Raw genomic sequence first — 14,811 nt, 5'->3', positions numbered from 1 at the left:
GCTCTGTGTCAGCAAGGTGTCCTGAGGTCTATGGACAGCCTTTGATCCAAACTAGGAAGTGAAGGTCATCTCTGAATATCTTCTTGTGAATAATGTTTGCTCTTTAAGAAACCATTAATGTGCTCAGCACGATTTTTCCATTCTTAAGTTGACGAAATTACATTTACTAGCGCATCTTGGTGCACTTTTCCTTAATACTTACACATTGTCTGGAAAACATCTCATTGTACTAAATGAACAGCTATAGTGTCTTGAGGGATCACTGCAACATTCACTGTTCCATTTTTCACTGTCATATTTCCCTGTTAAAGTTATGAATCAAATTAGACATGCTACTACCAGTTATGTGAACAATTACTGACTGTAATTATTAGCAAATCCAGTTACTAGAACAGACGCGAAGAACTGCTTAAGCTGAGTTTAACTCGGGTGACTAACAGCACATTATTCAATGATGTACAGAGGATACTGAAGGGCAAACTGCACTATGTAATTTATAACACTTAAATGTGCTAGGTAGGCCTTCTGGCTGATGTGTTACACAGTGTATTCATCAGTACATTCACTGTTTTATTGAGAAGATGTAGACATTAAAAAATGTTGAAAGTAACTTTGTTTAATGCCATCAGATTTGTAATTCTGCCAGGCAGTCACCACAGTCAGGGGTGATATTGACATGTGTCCTCTGAGATGTTGTTCCATTTCTCTTGAAAACTCGAGTAAATACAAGATCTCAAACAATGAAAAACAAAAGATATAGACACACAAGGCAGAAGCAGCCAGCAGATCATTCTACATCTGTGAAGAGGGAGATCTTGCTTTTGAGGTGTACAATTTCCTTTGGAGTAGATGTTCGGCATCTAATGCACAAAAATATCAGGTATTGCATTTTTGGGAAGTCTAGCATGGGTTGGATCTACACAATTGGGAAGTGATGTAGATCAGAGGGATGAGGGGTACAGTGATATAGTACCTTGAAAGTGTGTCACATGTAGGTAGGGTGGTCAAAAAGGCTTTGGGCTTTAGTCAGTTTCAGCACTGAGTATGGAAGATGGGCGGTCGTGCCATATTAGCGAGACTGCATTTGGAGTATTTTGCTCAGTTTTTATCACGCTCCAGGAAAGGAGTCGGTAAGGTGGAGAGGGTGCGGAGAAGATTTACGAGTAAGTTGCCAAGCTCGCGGGCCTGAGCTGTTGGGAGAGCAGGCCAGGCTTGGGCTTTATTCCTTGGAGTGCTGGGGAATGAGGAGTGATCTCACATTGCATCTTTGGGATGGGGGAGGAGAGAACAGGAGCACTGGGTGAAACTGACACCGTCACAGGAGTAAAGGAAGAAAGTCTGCAGATACTGGGGTGAGTGCATTACCCAAAACCTCAATAGGTCACGTGGCATCCACACCAAGAAAAGGGTAACCAACATTTTGGCTCATCATCAGGTATAAATAAAAACCGGTGGGCTTCTGAATATAAGGGGGTTGGGTGTGGGATTCTGCCCAGTCAGCTCTGAACCTGGATCACTAGACCTCCAAGGCATTGCCGCACATTCTTTCTCCGAGTTCATCACAGGAATTGCAAACTACCTCAGAGCTTTGATGACTCACCTTTATCCTGTGTCAGGAAATAGCTTTGTTTATCTACACCACTGCTGGCCCGCCTCACCCCACCCCCAGAAGCCCCCGCTTTGAACTGTTCTTCCCATCCCCTCGTTTAACCCCCCACACACGGAAAATGCCTCCTTCCTATAGGCCAGCCATAATTTTATCCTCTTTTTCTTCTTGATTCAACCCCCTTCAGATTCAGATTTCAGATTTATTGTCAGAGTACATACATGACATCACATCTAATCCTGAGAGGCATAAAAATTACACAAAATACATATGTAAATAAATAAACAAATGTAAATAACTGACTGCAACACAAAGAGAAGAAAAAAAATCAAGTAAGAGTCCTTAAATGAGTCCTTGATTGAGTTTGTTGTTGAGGAGTCTGATAGTGGAGGGGTAGCAGCTATTACTGAACCTGGTGGCGCAAGTCATGTTCCTGATGGCAGCAGCGAGAGCAGAGCGTGTGCTGGGTGGTGTGGGTCTTTGATGATTGGTGCTGCCCTCCGATGGCAGCGTTTCCCCATAGATATTCTCGATGGTGCAGAAGGGTTAGTCTGGGATGTTCTGGGCTGTGTCCACTACCTTTTGCAGGGCTTTAAACTCAGGGATATTGATGTCACACTTTCCACCACATCTCTGTAGAAATTTGCCAGGGTTTCTGATGTCATACCAAACCTCCGCAAACTCCTGAGGCAGAGGTGCTGATCTGCTTTCTTCACGATGCCATTGGTGTCTTGGGTCCGGGAAAGATCCTCCGAGATAATGACTCCCAAGAACTTAAATTTGCTCCCCTTCTCCACTCTGATGCCCCCCAATGATGGCTGGATCGTATACCTCTTGCTTTACCTTCCTGAAGTCAACAATCAGTTCCTTGGTTTTGGTGACATTGAATGTAATGTTGTTGTTCGTGCACCATTCAGCCAAGTTTTCTTTGTGCTTGAAAATTTTATTTAAAGATTTTATAAAACATTACAAAAAAAACACAACCTATAACAATCAAAAGAAAACAAAACCCCCCCTACCCCCCTTCCCCCCTCTACTAGACTATCTCATCCCAACCCTCCCCCACCCCTCGGAGCCTTAATAGAAATTTTTTTGAATATTTAAAATTAACTGTTCGACGTGCCAACTCTGTACATATAATTTATTTAAGATCAATAGCCATATGTTCCAAATTTAAAATACACATTTTAACAAAAAAAAGAATAATTATTTTGTAGATTATAAGTTATTTTTTCCAAATATAAACACGATTGTAATTCACTGTGCCATCTTTGTATATTCAACTCTACCTCGTTTTTCCATGTTACAGCTATACATTTTCTTGCTACAGCTAACCCTTATCACAAAAAATCCAGTTGTGGTTTGTCCGCTCGCAACTCCGCAATTACTACATTCATATAACCTAATAAACACATCATTGGATCTAGTTGCAAATCAATTTTGAATAAATCTCTCAAAAATTTTGTAACTTTTCTACATGTCCAAACAGAATGCCTCAAAGTATCTGTCTGTTCTCCACATCTAAAACATAAGTCTGATGAACTAAATCCATATTTCTTCAACTTCTCAGGAGTCAAATATAATTGATGAATAAAATTATAATTGACCATATTATATCTCAAATTGAGTAATTTTGTAACACAATCAGTACACATATTTGACCATTCTTTCCACGACAATTTAGTATCTAAATCTTTCTCCCATTTCTCTTTTGTCTTATGCACATCAACGTTGTCCATTTTTTCTTGCAACAGCCTCTACATATCTGATATAAACCCTTTCATTCCTTTATCTGCCATTAAAATCTCAAATTTCGTTTGACCTGGTAAAACTAAATCCCTACCAAATTGTGTTTGTAAAAAATCTCAAACTTGATGTGAAGCCAAATTTTCAATCTCCATCCTGCTTGCTGACTTATCACCTCTTGTTATACAACTAATGACAGTGGTTTCATTAGCGAATTTGTAGATGGTGTTATTGTTGTACTGAGCTACACAGTCATAGGTGTCCAGCAAGTAGAGCAGGGGGCTATGAACAAAGCCCTGTGGTGCACTAGTACTGATAGAGATTGTGGAGGAGAAATTCTTACCAATCTTCACTGATTGTTGGCTGAAGGTGAGGAAATCAATGATCCAATTACACAGTGGGGTACCGAGTCCCAGATCTTGGAGTTTGATGATCAGTTTTGAGGGGATGATGGTGTTAAATGCCGAACTGTAGTCGATAAAGAGCCTCCTGATGTATGTATCTTTGCTGTCCAGGTGTTTCAGGGCTTTGTGTGGAGCCAGTAAGATGGCATTCTCCGTAAACTTGTGGCTACGATAGGCGAACTGGAATGGATCCATGTCATCGCTCAGACAGGAGCTCATATGCTTCAACACCAGCCTTTCAGAACACTTCACCACTGTTGATGTGAATGTCACTCGTTGATAGTCATTTAGGCAGGTTTCCACACTCTTCTTGGGCATTGGAATGATTGAGGCCTGTTTGAAACAGGAGGCTACCACGCCCAGCCAGAGTGAAATGCTGAAGATATCCATGAATACGTTGGTAAGTTGGTCAGCACAGAATTTTAATACTCGCCCAGGTACTCCATCCGGACAGGTTGTCTTCCTCGGATTCACTCTTCTAAAGGCAGCACGCTCATCATCCTTGGATACAGACAGGAGAGGATCATTAGGGGACATACGAATGCCCAGTGGTATTTCTTTCTTGTTCTTGTGGTTGAATCGGATATAAAAGGCATCGAGTTCATCTGGGAGTGAAGCTTTGCCACCTCCTACTGCATCGGATTTGGTTTTGAAGCAGGTTATGCCATTTAGACCCTGCCACAGCTGTCAGGCATGCCTCGTGGTTTCCATTTTTGTCCAGAAACTCCACTTTGCACAGGAGATGGCCTTCCACAGATCATACCTGCTCCTTCTGCACTGATCTGAATCTCTGGACTTAAATGACCGTGATCTGGCTCACAGAGCAAAAATTCATGTAATAACCATCTTACAACATTACTATAAAAAATAGTGCATGAAAAGTAAGGCAGTGTCTTTGGTTCATTGCTCATTCAGGAATCTGATGGCAGTGGGGAAGAAGCTGTCCTGGTGCCATTGAGTGCTCGTCCTTACGCTCCTGTACCTTTTCCCTGATGGTAGCAGAGTGAAGAGGGCATGGCCTGGGTGGTGGGGGTCTTTGAGGATAGAGGCTGCCTTTTTAAGATGTCGATGTCCTCGATGGAGTGAAGTCTGATGCCTGTCGCAGGCCAAATTAACAACCCTCTGGAGTTTCTTCTTGTTGTGAGAGTTGGTGCCTCCATACCAGGAAGATGTTATGCGATGCAGAAGGTGGGCCAGCCTGCCCAGCCCAGTGAGGATATGCCCACAGTATCATGTTCCTCCACGGTTTTTCAGAAGGCAGAGAAAGAGACACCATCAGCAGAAATTGCCCGGCGTCCCTTACAATCAGAGATGGAGAAGCAAAAGAGTCCCCTGGATCCCTTTTAAGATTAAATTTTGTCCCTCTCACCTTAAACCTATGGCCTTTAATTTTAAATCTATCTCTATCAGGTCAATTTTTTTTGCCTCCTTTGCTCTTGGGGAAACAGACCCAGCCTCTGCGATCTCTCCTTATAACTCAGGCCTTTCAGTTCAGGCAACATATTTGTGAAGTAAAACATGATAGTTTGCGAACACCATGGTTGAAGTAAAAGCACAATGCTGGAGAAACTCAGCAGGTCAAACAGTGCTTTTAGGTGGCAAAAATAAAGATCATCATCGTTTCGGGCCTGAGCCCTTCATCATGGTATAGAAAAATGTTGGCAGGCGCCCCAATAATAAGGTAAGAGGGAGGAGCTGGTCGCGAAGGCAGGAGGTAATAGGTGGAGAAGGCAGGGAGGGCACAGCAGCAAGCGGGGGGCGGGGGGTGGGGGAAGGAGATGGCTGGGTGAATAGAGAGGGAAAGGGTGGGGAGATGAGGGAAAAAAGACAAGGGAGGGGGGGAAAGGAGTGCAGGTTAGCAGAAACCAGAGAAGTCGATGTTAATGCTATCAGGCTGGAGAGTGCCCAGGTGGAAAACAAAATCTTCCTCCAATTTGCCAGTGGTCTTTGTAGGATAGTACACGAGGCCATGGACAGACCTGTGAGTATGGGATGCAGAACTGAAATGGTTGGGCAGTGGGGAGGTCCCTGTCACAGAGTGAAGGCGCTCAGCGAAGTGATCTCCCAGGCTGTGCCCAGTCTCGCCGATGTAGGGAAGGCCACAAAGGGAGCACCAGATGCAGTAAATTAATCCGCAGATTCACAAGTGAAGTTTTGATTCACTTGAAAGGCCTGTGAATCTTTTCTGCACTCACTCTACATAAATCGCTCTCTTTCCGCTTGTGTGGTGACCATAACTACACACAATACTCCAACGTTTTGTACAGCGGTAACATGGCATCCCAATTGCCTCAGCTAATGAAAGCAAGCATGTCACAAGCCTTCCTCACCACCATGTTTTGTGTCGCTATTTTCAGGGAACAATGTACTTGCAGCTGCAGCTCTATGTTCAACAACGCTCCCCAAGGCCCTGCCATTTTCTGTGTGGGCCCTGGCCTGATTTAACCTCTCAATTTATGATTCTCATGTGGTCGTCTACAGAAAATAAATGTGCAGGTCAGAAGTTCGTATAGTCATCCCATTTGTACAACCCATATACTTAAAGATTGCCCTGCTCTCTCTGTAACAAGATTGTTAGAGAATTAGTCATGAATAGGAGAAAAAACAGCCAGTGTTTCAGGCTGTTAACCTTTCATTTGAAGCAACCAACTGTTAATCTTGACAAAACTGATGACCTTGCAGGTGAATCCAAATCCACTGGTATTTAGCAACTTATTTTCCTGGGATGGGATCTGACATTAATGGAGATGGCTGATCACAGGTGCAACATTTCACAAGTGTGCAGATTAGGTCTACAAAATGTGCTCATGGTCAATTATAAGGAACTTGAGGGAATTTCAGAACATTGCCAAACATAATTCATGCAGCAGTAATAAAAAATTTTTGAAAAGCACGCAGGAAATTCTGATCAGCTGCCCCTGTGGAGGGAGTAACAGAGTAAGTGTTTTAGGTTGTTGTCCCTTCATCAGATGCATTTAAGTGTTAAGCCTGCTCAGTACTTGTAACTCTGCATCTGCAGCCAATCCAATGGCCTTAAGAAGCATATTTTCTTGCCAGGGGTGATGGATTTGGAAATACTCAGGTCTATGAGCAAAGGTTTACACAGCTCAGCCACAGACTCACTTTCTCCTCTTCCATTCGCTTTCCATTGTACAGTAAAATACCTGGTATCCGGCTCCTGTGGGGGATTGGTAGATGCCAGCCGGATAAGTGTATTTGCTGGTTGCTTGAGATTGTGTGTTGGATGATTGGCGAACTGACCTCTAGGGGGCGCCAATTTTAAACTTCCCTCATTTGTTTATGCCATTTATTTTCCGCATTTGTTTTTGTCAGTTGCTTGAGGCTGGCGATTGCTTGAATTCCAGATAACAGGGATTTTACTCTATTTCCAGTATAAGGTTGCTCCCCCTCAGAAGCAACTAAATGTGTAATTGAGCAGATTTTTGCTTCCTCTTTGATTTATACATTAAACTTTTATAGTGAAAGTTGTATTCCATTTGTTATATTACATCCACTAAGCCTTGTATTAAATTTGGTGACAGTTGTAATAACCCTATTCGTTCATTTTAGAGGAAAAATATCCTCAGTAACTATTCTACGTACACATATGGTTCCAAGCTTATTATTTAAATTAAGTTCAATGTGCTGGTTTATTGCTCAATCTTGGCTCTTCATTTATGGGCTGGCCCACCGCAGCTCTTGAATATTTAAAGTCCTCTTCCTTCTCAGAGTGACATTTGTGTGATTTTATGGCTCTTTAAGTTCTCTTCTTTGGAATCTCCTCAGTCGATCCAATCCAATGTCCTTTATTACAGTCCATCATTCATGTTGGTGTTTTGGGTTGATTTAAGTATTTACTAAAAGCTGTTCTAACTGAATCCAAGTATACCATCAGCCTGTGTTGTATAACAGAGAGGTGGGTTTGGGAGAATCGTGAGTGGGGGGTTTGTTCTCCCATTCCTACACACTACTGTCATTTTTCATTTCTAGTGCGGAGCAGAAGATGAGATTAAAATATGTGACATGAAACAACCAGCTTTAGTTTCATTATAGTGGAGTCCTTTGGTTTCTTTGAGTTCATTTTATTATACCACCGACAGCCTCGTTAGAATTTGAATGAGGTGACTTTTTTTAGAACTTTGATGAGGATTCAGGTACTGTGCATTTGTCTATGAAAAGGCACCTATTTCGAGACAAAGGCTCTAACGATCGTGAAAAGTGAGGGGTTGTCGTCATGCACATGTGAACTTTAAGCTAAATTGGGTGAATCAGATGCTACGGAATTGATATAAGTGGGAACTCCATCCTTATGTTTGAACTCAGGGAGACAATGTGGTCATGACTATTGGATGAGATCACGATCCCATCCATAATTTGTGCAGAGATGAGAAGCACAGAAAATAAAAGGCAGGAATAGGCTAGTTGGACATTCTCTAAGATCATGGCTGTTCCTCTATCTCAGCACCATGTACCCATTCTATCCCCATACTCTTGTGCATATGTCAGTGAAGCCGCCTCCATCTTAAATACATTAATTAATTTGGGCTCTACAGCATCTTCAAAGTGAAAAAAATTCTCCTCCTGGTATCCTGAATTGAACTCAGAGAAAAATTTCTGCAGCTTCATCATGGTTTATGAGATACAAAATTTCAGGAGTTGATCTTGAGTAGGAATTGGGAAAAGTTAAATTGCATTTCACGATGTGAAGAAGCACGTTATCAACTGATCCCTGTATCTCATCCCTGATATACTGCAGAGTCTCCTCTGCATCTTATCAAGACCATGATATCCCCCCCCCCTAAAGTGCATGCCTACAAATAAGCAGAGGCCTATGGTTTATAATTATTTGGTATAACTTTCTTGCTCCATGAAAATGCTGAGCACGTTATTTTGTCGAACAATCTAGCTCACTGATGATGGGTCCTGGTGAAAGAACCAATAAGTAACTGGTTCCCTCCAAACCTTCCCTCAGGATAAAACTCACTCTGCAGTTTTATCTGGAAAAATGTAATGAGGAGGGGGAAACCTATTCTCAAACTTTAAATGGGAAATTTCACTCCTGTAATTTGTTCTGAACAATTCCCTATACCTATGGATGATGGTTTTACTTTGGACATTCCCAGAGGGAGTGCAAAAATGTTCCAATTTCTTGACCAAATCTAAAACACAAATTTAATCATGTTGGTTTCAATTTATTTAATTTTTGTGGTGTAAGGTATAACTGATGTAAAAGGTTATACTGAACCAGTCTATATCTCACATTTATTGTATTTGTCAAACTATCTTTACATAGTGCTCTTTTCAGTTCAGTTCATCTGTCCGTCCATGTGAATTTTCTTCCCATCTCAATCTAGATTTATGAATTCATTTTTTCACTAATCTTCTTTGTAATAAACCATACATTATAGATGAAATTTTTTAAAATATCTGTCACTTATCAATCTGACAATCTCATTAGATCCCAGTTATATTTATATTTCCTCAAGATCCAATGTTTTTTTTTTGTTAGGAAATGTTACAGGAATTAGACCAAAGTTGATGTTAACGACGTACTGATTGGAATTTATGAAAACTGCTTTAACGATATCTAGAAAATATATTGCAATAACATGGAAATCGGATATTGATTTGGGTATGAAAAGGTAGAATGCTGAAATTTCATAGTTGTACACCATGTGAGAAGATAACATAGAGTTGGAAGAATAAATTTCATGTATTTTGGAAAATATGGAGCCCATATATGTAAAAGATGGGTACAGGTACACAATCCTTTATCCGGATATCTAAAATCTGGAAAGCTCCAAAATCTGGCAAGTGGGGAGAGAGACGGCAGCACGAGTCTGGCAGGCAAGGAGAGACTGGCAGTGTGAGTAGGGCAGACGAGGGTGGGGGGAAGATGGCAGTGCGACTGGAAGTGGGTGGGGGTAGATATGGCAGCACAATTCGGGTGGGCTTAAATCTGGCTTTCCAAAATCTGGAAAAATCAGAAATTTGGAACACACTGTCCCCCAAGGGTTCCAAATAAAGGATTGTGTACCTGTATTAATCTTTCATTTTTTGATATTTCTTTGGAAGCCTCAGTCTTGATAGCCTCCCCCAACAGCAGCAAGAAGATATAAAGATTATGTTTGTTAACTAGCACTCACTTTTAATTCATTTTATTTTGTTTCTTTCCTTTCAGTTCTCTTAGGGGTGGGGGTGGGTGGGGCGGGGGGAGTAGATGTTATATTTCTTTCTTTATCTTTTATAACCACATTGCACATTTGATCAATGTAATTAATCAACTTTAAGTTTGAGAATGTATGTATATTCAATGTGGAAAAAATCTGTAAATAAAATTATATATTAAAAAAAGTTCAATGGGTAAGAAGCCCAGTGGAGCCAAGTATGGAGTATGAGTGCCAAATGAGCTGGTTTTGGTCAAGAGAAAGAGAGAGCTGGGGATTGGAAGATGAAGGTGGGTACATTTGTGTGTGTTATTGGTGCCTGTCCCCCTTCACTAATTCTAAACTGAGTCCCACACAAACTGAGTTTGAACCAAATAAGATAATGATTGGTTAATGCTTCAGGCTGAAACACTTCCTCAGGAAAGTTAGTGCAGAAGCCAGTGTCCTGATTTCCTCCAGTTCTGAAGAAGAGTTTTGTCTCGCTGTTGAACAACATTCTTTTTCAAGGCACAGGAACTCAGCCAGTCTCACCGCGTGCGCTGGAGATTCCGATATATAACCGATATTTCAGCTCTTGTAATATATCTTTACCTTCCATGGATGCTATGAGACCGGCTGAGTTCCTCCAGCATTTTTGTGTTTTGATTACAATCATAACATTTTGTGTTTCAGAACATTCTTTTTCCCCCATTGATGGAGCTCAACCCTTTTCCCCCATTGATGGAGCTCAACCCTTTTCCCCCATTGATGGAGCTCAACCCTTTTTCCCCATTGATGGAGCTCAACCCTCTTCCCCCACTGATGGAACTCAACCCTTTTCCCCCATTGATGGAGCTCAATCCTTTTCCCCATTAATGGAGCTCAACCCCTTTCCCCCATTGATGGAGCTCAACCCTTTTCCCCATTGAGGGAGCTCAACCCCTTTCCCCCATTGAGGGAGCTCAAACCTTTTCCCCATTGATGGAACTCAACCCTTTTCCCCCATCGATGGAGCTCAACACTTTTCCCCCATTGATGGAGCTCAACCCTCTTCCCCCATTGATGGAACTCAACCCTTTACCCCCATTGATGGAGCTCAACCCTTTTCCCCCATTGATGGAGCTCAACCCTTTTCCCCCATTGATGGAGCTCAACCCTTTCCCCCCCATTGATGGAGCTCAACCCTTTTCCCCCTTTGATGGGGAAAAGGCCATTTTCTATCTGCCCATGATGTCTGTGTTGAACACAATGCCAATAAGCAAACCCACTTCTGCCTGCAAATGATACATATCTTTCTATTCTCTGTATTGTCAGAGGTTTGTTTAACACAGTGGTTCTCAACCTTTTTCTTTTCACTCACATCCCACTTTGTGAGTGGGAAGGGAAGGGTGAGAATCACTGCTCTAGACCCAATTGTTACTGAAACATTTTGCTTGAGAAAAATTGTCATTGGCCCATTTCCTTTGGAGTTATGAAACCGTGCACATAACGAGTCAATGAGGTACAATTAAAACAGTGGTTTTCAAACTTTTTCTTTCCACTCACATACTACCTTAAGCAATCCCTTACTAATCACAGAGTACCAATGGCATAGGGATTACTTAAAGTGGGATGTGATTGGAAAGAAAAAGGTTTAGAACCTACTCATGAGGCCTGAATGAATGCAAACCATTTGGGGACCTGCCACTCTATGTGGAGAAAAAGCAACCTGCCCTACACATCTCTTTTAAATTCCCTCCCCCCACTCCCCTCTTACATTCAATACATTAACTCTTGTATTAGAACTTTTTTACTCTGGGATAAAGATTTGACTACCTTTTTCTATGCCTCTCATAAAGTTATAAACTTCCGGATCTCCCCTCAGCTTCCGCATCTCAGAGAAAACAACCCACATTGGTCCAACCTTTTTAATACCTCTAATACAAGCAGTCTTCTGTTAAATCTCTTCCGTCTCCCTTCCCAAAGCTTCTACGTCCTTCCAGTAATGGGGTGACCAGAATTGCACCCACTACTTCAACCAATCCCATTGCCCCCTCTCTCCCACTTGGTTCGCCCTGTCGCTCGCTTTGTCCCATTATTGTCATCTTGATTGACCCACCACCCATCTACATTACAGATCATTTACAATGGTGTCTTAACCTGCCATCAGCTGTTCTTTGGTATATGGGCGGAAACTGGAGCATCTGGGCCGGGGGAGGGTGGGGGGGTGCCCACACAAATACAGGAAGATTGTGCAAACCTCCCACAAACAGCAGTGGAGTTCAGGGTTGAACCAAGGCTACTGGAACTGAGAGACTACAGAACCATTCTGCGCCCATTATTTCATTTAACAAACTATTTATTATGGACAAATCATTTCATTCCTTCTTAATTTTAAAATTCAGAACATCACTTAAACAGTTTTAAACTGTGGAGCAGCTTCTGATACTCTGTCCTGATTTCCCCTTACTTTACGGCAGGTTTTGTGTTCCCACTCTATTCCAAAGAGATTTTCTGAATATTTGGCTTTAATTGTAGTTGGTAAGATCAAAATAATTTTCCCCTTTTTTACCTGATTTGTTTCATCGGAAATGGGCCAATTGTCCATCTGAGAACAACAGTGAAATAAACTCCCTACCCTCTGTAACTTTAACTTTCACTGCTGACCAGGAGGTTGTAACCTATAGTCCCAATTGCCAAAGAAGTCAGATTGAAGATGTAAATAACCATGGCTCATGGTCAGACCTGCCACTGTAGAACACAGATGCAGTACTGATTTGGCCAGGCCATTTGCTGTATAACATGTGAAAACCCGGGATACAGTATTGGAGGAGCATTCGAGTTTCAGTATATAGGACACAGCTACAGTACTGTTGGAAACTTGTTTGTCATTTTATGAAACTGGGGAACATGACTGAAGGAGATTTCAGTCACTTTTTTCTTTCCACTCACATACCACTTTACATATTCCCTATGCCATCAGTGCTCTGTGATTAGTAAGGGATTGCTTAAGGTGGGATGTGGGTGAAAAGAAATGGTTGGAAACCACTGTTTTGATTGTACCTCATTGACTCGTTATGTGCACGGTTTCACAACTCCAAAAGAGATGGGCCAATTACAATTTTTCTCAAGCAAAATATTTTAGTAACAATTGGGTCTAGAGCAGTGATTCTCACAGAGCACCAATGGCATAGGGATTACTTAAAGTGGTCTGTGAGTGGAAAGGAAAAGGTTGAGAACCACTGGTCTAAAAGGTAATTTTGTTAATTATTGTATTATATCATTTCTGTATTTATTGCCAATGCACTGAATATAAATTGTGATCCTTACAAGCACATTTAAATAACTTGTACTTCTGATATTTCAGTCTTTGATGGGTGGGTGGTTTCATTTTTAACCCTGCAATGTTACCCCTGCAGATTAAGTGAAATGTGTCATTTGCTGAAACATTTTGAGCAGAAGAGCTTTAATTTGCTACTGTTGTTGGGTAATCTGATAAAGCTGCTGGGAATTGCTCCATGAGCCCTGCCAGTTCTTCACAGAAATTTATTATTAAAATGGCACTTTGATACGGTAACTTCATCAGCTTCATCGGCAGGAAATACCCCCGTTACATTTTATTTCCCTGTGCAGTTTCAAAGTGGAGTTGCTATTTTACATTCCACTTTCTGCAAGAGAATGTAAAATATTGATATGGAGTTGGCTCTACCTTTTATTTAAAGGTAATGAAAAGTCAAATTATTGAAGATGTAATGTGAAAATGTATTCATGCTGTAACGACATCCTGAGCGAGAGTAAGGGTGACTATTGCAATAAATAGCTTTACGTCTCGTGGATTTTGTGTGCAGAGCCTTTACGCCTATTATCTGCACTCATGCTCATGGATCAAGGAGTGGGTGACTGAATCACAGAATCATTGAGAAAAGGAGGGAAAAGACGATTTATCCTTGATTTGATTGCTTGAAAGAGTGTAGCAATGAATCTCATTTCCACATTCATTCTCCATGTTCTGAAAAATATTCCCTTTGTAGCTAATTTATTTCTGATAATTACAAATGAATCTGCTTTTGCCATCCTTTCAAATGGTGCATTCCAGATCCTTATTAATTTGAAGTGTAAGAAAAAAAAAATCTTATTCTGAGATCTTTGGCAATTTATCAGATCTCATTCTATGGTAATTATGTCATGTTTCATAAGAAAAAAAGCTCTATTAAAAATTTAAAAATAAATTTAAAATTCCCTTCAAATTCAACCCTTCACATAAGCTCTACCATTTACAACCATCATAGTCTTTTATGGCATGAAATATGAAATATGGTCCTTTGACACAGCAACTCTCTCTCTCTATCAATCATTTACATTGCATTAATGCTATTTTATTCTCATCAAATCCCCCCTCCCCCCAAGATTCTACCATTCATCTGTGCATGAGTAGCAATTTACCGTGACCAATTCAGGTTGGGGACATTTTGGCCCTCGCAGTTTGGCAGTCACCATTTGGCATCTGACATTTTGGTGGCCACAGTTTGGCACTGGACATTTTGGCCTGCCACCCCACTCACCATTTGCCGACCGACTCTGTCCTGCTGCACAGCCTGAACCCCCCAGCGTTGTAGCCTTTACCAGATACTTGCCTTCCTAACCGTTAGCTCTACCTGCATGTTAACTTTGAGTGAATTGAAGGACATTCAGAGTTTATAGACATCAACATCTTTAAAAAGACATCAACATCTTTGGAAAGTTCACCAGCTTTCTGATTTTTCTTAAAAATTTTGTCATCACTTCGGGATACCACGGTTGACGTAGTGAATTTAAGACTGTGGCTGAAAAGGAGCATTGTGGTGTGCCAGAAAGAGCTCCATGCATTGTGCTAGGAACTCTGGATGGATGTCTGCTTGAAGAAGATTGGGCACAAATGAGGAAAGAAAAG

General features: G+C 41.3%; 1 protein-coding gene across 1 annotated transcript in view; it reads left to right on the top strand.

Moving 5' to 3' along the window:
* Positions 1 to 14,811, top strand: part of LOC138741573 (ephrin type-A receptor 7-like) — a 434,573-nt gene that overhangs the window by 235,494 nt on the left and 184,268 nt on the right. The gene's annotated exons all lie outside the window — the stretch shown is intronic.

Source organism: Narcine bancroftii, chromosome 8 (assembly GCF_036971445.1).
Source record: "Narcine bancroftii isolate sNarBan1 chromosome 8, sNarBan1.hap1, whole genome shotgun sequence".
Taxonomy (NCBI): domain Eukaryota; kingdom Metazoa; phylum Chordata; class Chondrichthyes; order Torpediniformes; family Narcinidae; genus Narcine; species Narcine bancroftii.
Note: the sequence above shows the minus strand (reverse complement) of the source record. Positions and strands in the feature narration are given on the sequence as shown.